Genomic DNA, 7,466 nt, shown 5'->3' on the forward strand with positions numbered 1-7,466 from the left:
TTAGTGTGTGTGGTGGGGGCCTTATATTATAATCATTTAAGAAAAAACCCCTTCAATCAGTCCGCGGATTGATTTGGGGCATTCTTAGATCCCACATTTTGCAGTAAATTGGGTAGTGCAGATTTGGTACAAAGCGGATGAGAATGGGGACCAATAGAGAATTTTAAGGCTTACTAATGACGTTGTGTAAGCAGCTAGTGGTGGACGAGCACACAATGAAGTAGGTGCATGGGCTCCCACCATCTCTTGATCGCTCTCTTGCATGATGCCTCCTCTATCCCCGCCATCGCTCTCACCTCCAATTCCGTTCACTTGCAAGCCCTGCGCGCCATCACCAAGGACTGCATTAACTACACTAGCACAACACAAGCGCCGGTCGACGATCCTGCCGGATGCAGGTCCATTAATAGACGAAGAGTTATTTCCTTAGATCAAGCTAAGTCTGGAAGCACAGCACGTCGTGGAGAAGCTTTCTTGCTTTGAAGCAAGGTGTTTGGGTTATCGGTTTGTTGGCCCCAAGCACTTGCTGCTGGGACTACTTAGAGAAAGGGAATGTAGCGTTGCCGTCTCTGTGTTAGACACACTTGGAGTTGATTATATTCGTGTCAGAAGTGAAGTGATCCAAATGATGGCCCTATACGAAGATATTGAAGCACTTGACATGCTCGATCGCGGTACCACTGCAAACACTCGCAATGGATATTTTAGGCGGAAGAAAGGCATCGCTATATTCCCGCCTGAGGGTATCACCATCACTCCCGCCAGCATCGATGTAGCAATAAAAGACGCAATTTTCATGTCTTATTTGCGTGCTTTTGCTACTGACCTCACAAAGCTCGCAAGACAAGGTATGATCGACCCTGTCATTGGTAGACAATCTCAAATCGAGCGCGCAATCCAAATTCTCGGCCGACGGACTAAGAACAATCCATGCCTTGTGGGCGAGGCTAGCGTGGGAAAGACTGCCATTGTGGAGGGCATTGCACATATGATCGCTTGCGGTGGAGATATCTCCCAGGCTATAGCTGGAAAGAGGATTTTCAGCCTGGACATTCGATCACTGTCCGAGGTAGACCTTGCTCCATTTCTACACCCCCTCAGTACACAACAACAATGATAACCCCCTCACACAGCAGAAACGCCTCGCTCTCAGTTGCTAACTCTCGCACAATGACTCTCTCTCTCTCTCTCTCTCTCTCTCTCTCTCTCTCTCTCTCTCTCTCTCTCTCTCTCTCTCTCTCTCTCTCTCAGTTTTTAAAAAAAAACTCTCTGAAAGAGCGCGCGCCGGCGCGCGCTCTTTCAGAGAGTTTTTTTTTTAAAACTGAGAGACCAAACCCCCATATTCTCTCTGACCCTCTCTGCTGTAAAACTCTCTCTCTCTCTTCGTTTAATTATCCTGAGCAGGACCGAGTCGTGGAGCCAGAGTTGGCCGAGCAGGGGCTGCCTACAGAGGTTGCCTAGACGAGGCGGGTCTGCAGAACTTAGAGGGCCGAGCCTCGCATGGAAAGGTGAAAAGGGACGCCTGAAGGAGGCCGCTAGTGTTAAGTATGGAGCCTGATTTACCCTTGTAAATTTCTGTGGTAAAAGCGCACATTTGTAAGGCCCCCATTATGAGGAGAAGCCATCGTGCGTGAAGGAAAATTACTGACCGAAAACCAAAATTTTCACGGACAAGAATCAGGGGCAACTTTAGAGGCCTCGGGGGCGGAGGCCGCTGAGACTTTTTTTTTAACGCCGGAATATTATGGCCGGACGGCGGCCGGAAAGTGGTCAGAAAACAACCGGTCGGTTGGGCGGTGGCCGGTAGTCAATGGCCGATGGCCGGTGGTCAGAAGTCAATGGCCAGTGGCCGGTGGCCGAATTCAAAAGCGGACTTGTCTTCTCAAGGGCGGCCACACATGGGCTGATTGGAGGGTCCGATTTGGACTTATTCGCACACAAGGGCGGCTACACATGGCTGCCTCTCATAAGAGAGGGCAGCCCTTTTGGCCTATAAAAGGAAGCCATTTCTACACACATTTCATAGTGTGAAGTTGATGCAACAAGGTGAGTGTGAGGTGGTGAGAGTGAAGCAAGGCGGGAGCTCCATTAAGGGTATAATCCCTTTGTAAACTACTTCTTGTTTTGAAGTACTAAAGCCATTGAGTGGTTGCTTTCCCGTGGACGTAGCCCACATTGGGTGAACCACGTATATCGTGTGTACTCTCTCTCTCTCTCTCTACTCTATAATCTCGTGTATATAAATCTGTCTCTCTCCATTAAGTAATCTACTCAATTATCTATTTAGCTACGTCTTATTTCCTAACAACTGGTATCAGAGCAAGGTTTGCTCGTAGCTAAATTATCTCAAGGAAAGGATTCCTTGAATTGAGTGGGAGTTATGGCGGAGGAAGGGAAGCTCAAGATTGAGAAGTTCAACGGCAAAAACTACCAACATTGGAAGATGCAGATTGAAGACTATGTCTACCAGAAGGACCTCTATTTGCCACTAGGCGTTCTTGCGAAGAAGCCCACAACAATGGCAGATGAAGCATGGATTGTCCTTGATGTAAAGGCACTGGGAACAATCCGGTTAAGCTTGGCGTCAATGGTGGCCTTCAATGTTTCAGAGATGAAGACCACGGAGGACTTGATGAAGACACTTGACAACTTCTACGAGAAACCATCGGCATCCAATAAGGTATTTCTTATGAAGCGCTTGTTCAATCTAAAGATGGCAGAGAATGGTTCAGTTGCAGAACACCTAAATGACTTTAACACAAACATAAGTCAACTTCGATCATTGAAAATCAATTTCGATGACGAAGTGCGAGCTCTCCTTATACTATCATCTCTACCGGATAGTTGGGACAGCCTTGTGATGGCTGTAAGTAATTCTATCTCTGGCACAAATACTCTTAAGTTTGATGATGTTGTGGGTGTTCTCCTAAGCAAGGAAATGCGAAGGAGAAGCACAGGAGAATCATCAAGTGCTGCACTATCAGTGGAAACAAGAGGAAGGCCTAAGGAGAGGTTCAAAAACCAAAAGGGTCGTGATCGCTCAAGGTGGAGCAAGTCACGTACAAAGTCAGTTCTTGAATGTTGGAACTGCGGCAAGAAGGGCCACGTCAAGAAGGATTGCTGGTCCAAGAAGAAGAAGGAGACTGAGTCTCAAGACAACAAGCCAACATCGGAGGCCAATGTGGCAGGTAAAGTAGAGCAAGATGCTCTAATTCTCTCATTGGACAATGTGTCTAATTCCTGGATAGTAGATTCCGGGGCTTCATTCCATGCGACACCACACAAGCAACATTTCCAAGACTACACCAAAGGTAGTTTTGGGTATGTATACTTGGGAGATGATGAAGCTTGTGAGATTGTCGACAAAGGTACAGTTTCTGTCAAAACTGCTAACGGAAATGAATGGAAGCTTAAAGATGTTAGGCATGTTCCTTCTCTTCGCAAAAATTTGATCTCTACAGGACAATCGGACGATGAAGGTCACAACATTGCATTCGGAAACAAACGGTGGAAGATCTCAAAGGGATCTTTGGTGGTTGCCAAGGGAGAAAAAGTCGGTACACTTTACTAGTGTACTGTTAGCACGCAACCTTCAGCTTGTGCAGCAACTACAGAAGTTGACAGTGCGGTGTGGCACTACCGACTTGGGCATATGAGTGCCAAAGGAATGCAAATCCTTCAAACAAAGAAGCTTCTACCAGGTTTGAAAGAAGTGGACTTAGAGTTCTGTCAAGATTGTGTTTATGGTAAACAAAAGAGGGTAAAATTTCAAAAATCAGGAAATGAAAGAAAAAATAAAAAACTTGAGTTGGTTCATTCTGATGTTTGGGGTCCTGCAAGTACACCATCACTTGGTGGCTCATTGTACTATGTAACATTCATAGACGATGCGAGTAGAAAAACATGGGTTTATGTCATGAAGAATAAATCTGATGTATTTTCCATATTTCAAAGGTGGAAAGCCTTTGTGGAAAATGAAACAGGTACCAAGGTTAAATCCCTCAGATCCGACAATGGAGGCGAATATTGCAGCCAAGCTTTTGAAAGCTTTTGTGCTAGCAATGGCATTCGGAGGCAAAGGACAACCCCAAGGACACCTCAACAAAATGGGATTTCGGAAAGGATGAACAGGACAATCATGGAACGAGCATGAAGCATGCGGCTACATGCAGGCCTACCGCTTGAGCTTTGGGCGGAAGCTGTAAGTACGTCTGTGTACTTAATCAATCGGTCACCCTCAACGGCATTGGATGGGGGAGTTCCAGAAGAGGCATGGACAGGTAAATCGGTGAATTATGCATTTCTCAAAGTGTTTGGATGTGAGGTTTTCATGCACATAGATAGAAACCTAAGATCAAAGCTAGATGCAAAGTCCAAAAAGTGTTTCTTCATTGGCTATGGAGAAGGTGACTTTGGGTATCGCCTATGGAATCCTGAAGATGGTAAAATCTTAAGGAGTAGAGATGTAATTTTTAACGAACAAAATATGTACAAAGATTACTTGGAAAGAAAACAAACAAAAGAAACAGGTGATGAGTACATGGAGCTTGAGGACGGTGAAGACTCAAGGACTGCAAACGGTGACAATGTGCAACAACGTCAACCAAATGAGGAGCCTCAACCTATTCCCCGAAGATCTACAAGAGCAAGTAGACCTCCAGAAAGGTTTGTTCCTTCCTTCAACCATCTCTTGATCTCAGATTCTGGAGAGCCGGAATCATACGAAGAAGCTATGCAACATGAATTCAAAGAAGAATGGACGAAGAGCATGCAAGTGGAGATGGACTCACTACATCGCAACCAAACATGGGAGGTCGTTGAGTTGCCTAAAGGTAAGCGGGCACTTCAAAACAAATGGGTGTACAAGCTGAAGGAAGAAGAAGGTGGGAAGAAAAGGTACCAGTCTAGGCTTGTGGTAAAAGGTTTTTCTCAAAAGAAAGGTATTGACTTCAATGAAATATTTTCTCCTGTTGTAAAAATGAACTCAATTAGGCTTGTCTTAAGCCTTGTGGCTGCTCATGATCTAAATCTCGAGCAAATGGATGTAATATACGGCATTTCCTCACGGTGACTTAGAGGAGGAAATCTACATGCTTCAACCAAAGGGGTATGAAGTAAAAGGTAAGGAGAAAATGGTTTGCAGATTAAAGAAGAGCTTGTATGGTTTAAAGCAAGCATCAAGACAATGGTACTTGAAGTTTGATTGATGGATGTTGGATCATGGATTCACAAGATGCAACTCGGATCACTGCGTCTACACGAAGAATTTGGGAGATGGGAAATTCATCATCCTAATGTTGTATGTTGATGACATGTTGATTGCAAGTGCTAACATGCAGGACATCAAAGACCTAAAAGAGGAGCTGTCCAAATCTTTTTCAATGAAAGATTTAGGTGCTGCAAAGAGGATACTTGGTATGAAAATATCAAGGGACAGGACGAAGAAAACAATAAAGCTATCTCAAGCAGATTACATCAAGAAGCTACTAGAAAGGTTTGCAATGAAAAATGCAAAACCAGTTTCTACACCTTTGGCTGGTCATTTTAAACTAACGAAGGATATGTGTCCAAAGACACAAGAGGAGATAGCCTATATGTCTAAAGTTCCATATGCTGCAGCGGTAGGTTCTCTAATGTATGCTATGGTCTGGACAAGGCCAGACATTGCACATGTAGTGGGAGTTGTGAGTAGGTTCATGGACAACCCAGGTAAAGAGCATTGGCAAGCTGTGAAGTGGATACTTAGGTATCTAAAAGGGAGAACAACAAATGCTTTCTATTTTGGAGGAACTGATATTTTTCTAGAAGGGTATGCTGATGCAGATATGGCAGGTGACAAAGATACTCGAAGGAGCACTACTGGCTATGTGTTCACGATTGGAGGCACAGCAGTAAGCTGGGCTTCAAAGCTGCAGAAAGTGGTTTCACTTTCTACCACAGAAGTAGAGTATGTAGCAATGACGGAGGCAAGCAAAGAAATTCTGTGGCTTCACAGATTCTTAGAAGAGCTTGGATTCAAACAAGACAATTGTGTCTTGTACAGTGATAGCCAAAGCGCTATCCATCTTGCAAAGAACTCAGGCTTTCATTCAAGGACAAAGCACATTGAGGTGAGATATCACTTCATACGCACTGTTTTGAAAGAGGGACAGCTAAAGCTAGGAAAGGTGCACACAAGTGAAAATCCTGCAGACATGTTTACAAAGGTGGTCAACAAGGACAAGTTGAGCTTTTGCTCATCTTCAATCGGCATTCAAGGATAAGAAGCCAGAATGGAAAGCAGTCACAGGTTTTGTTTGGAGATCGGTCTCCAAGTGGGAGATTGTTAAGTATGGAGCCTAATTTACCCTTGTAAATTTCTGTGGTAAAAGCGCACATTTGTAAGGCCCCCATTATGAGGAGAAGCCATCGTGCGTGAAGGAAAATCACTCACCGGAAACCAAAATTTTCACGGACAAGAATCAGGGGCAACTTTAGAGGAATATTTTTTCACGGACTTTTTTTTTTACGCCGGAATATTATGGCCGGACGGCGGTCGGAAAGTGGTCGGAAAACAACCGGTCGGTTGGCCGGTGGTCGGTTGGCGGAAGTCAGTGGCCAGTGGCCAAATTCAAAAGCGGACTTGTCTTCTCAAGGGCGGCCACACATGGGCTGATTGGAGGGTCCGATTCGGACTTATTCGCACACAAGGGCGGCTACACATGGCTGCCTCTCATAAGAGAGGGCAGCCCTTTTGGCCTATAAAAGGAGGCCATTTCTACACACATTTCATAGTGTGAAGTTGATGCAACAAGGTGAGTGTGAGGTGGTGAGAGTGAAGCAAGGCGGGAGCTCTATCAAGGGTTTAATCCCTTTGTAAACTACATCTTCTTTTGAAGTGCTAAAGCCATTGAGTGGTTGCTTTCCCGTGGACGTAGCCCACATTGGGTGAACCACGTATATCGTGTGTACTCTCTCTCTCTCTCTCTCTCTCTCTCTCTCTCTCTCTACTCTATAATCTCTTGTGTGTGAAATCTATCTCTCTCCATTAAGTAATCTACTCAAAAATCTATTTAGCTACGTCTTATTTTCTAACAGCTAGAGGTGGCGGGCTGCAGAGGAAGGAGAGAGAGATAGAGAGAGAGAGAGAGAGAGAGAGAGAGAGAGCGAGAGCGTGCATATTGTTTTTTCTGCTTGACATTGGCGTGATGTGAGGGACTGTGAACGCGTTTTGAAGGTGCCCCCGCCCTTCGTTCCCGCATGAACTTGGGACCGCTTTTCCTTTGCATGTCATTGTAGGGTCATATATGATGGCACAGAAAGATTCATGGATCCAAGAGTTTGAAGATGCAGTCTGGCTTGCAGAGGATATAGCAGCCTGCATTCCAGAGCGCAACTCCAAAGCCCCCGTTGGCAGTGGGTCCCGTGCTGCTAACAATTCCTGCCTCGTTTTTGCCACAAGCTAGTAATACATTGCTCTCTCTTTG

General features: G+C 45.2%; 1 pseudogene; it reads left to right on the forward strand.

Moving 5' to 3' along the window:
• The first annotated feature begins 228 nt into the window (after window positions 1-228).
• On the forward strand, window positions 229-1,160 carry LOC147460275 (chaperone protein ClpC1, chloroplastic-like; annotated as a pseudogene).
• Window positions 1,161-7,466: the final 6,306 nt, after the last annotated feature.

This window comes from Adiantum capillus-veneris, chromosome 4 (assembly GCF_014529385.1).
Source record: "Adiantum capillus-veneris isolate H3 chromosome 4, ASM1452938v2, whole genome shotgun sequence".
NCBI classification, from domain to species: domain Eukaryota; kingdom Viridiplantae; phylum Streptophyta; class Polypodiopsida; order Polypodiales; family Pteridaceae; genus Adiantum; species Adiantum capillus-veneris.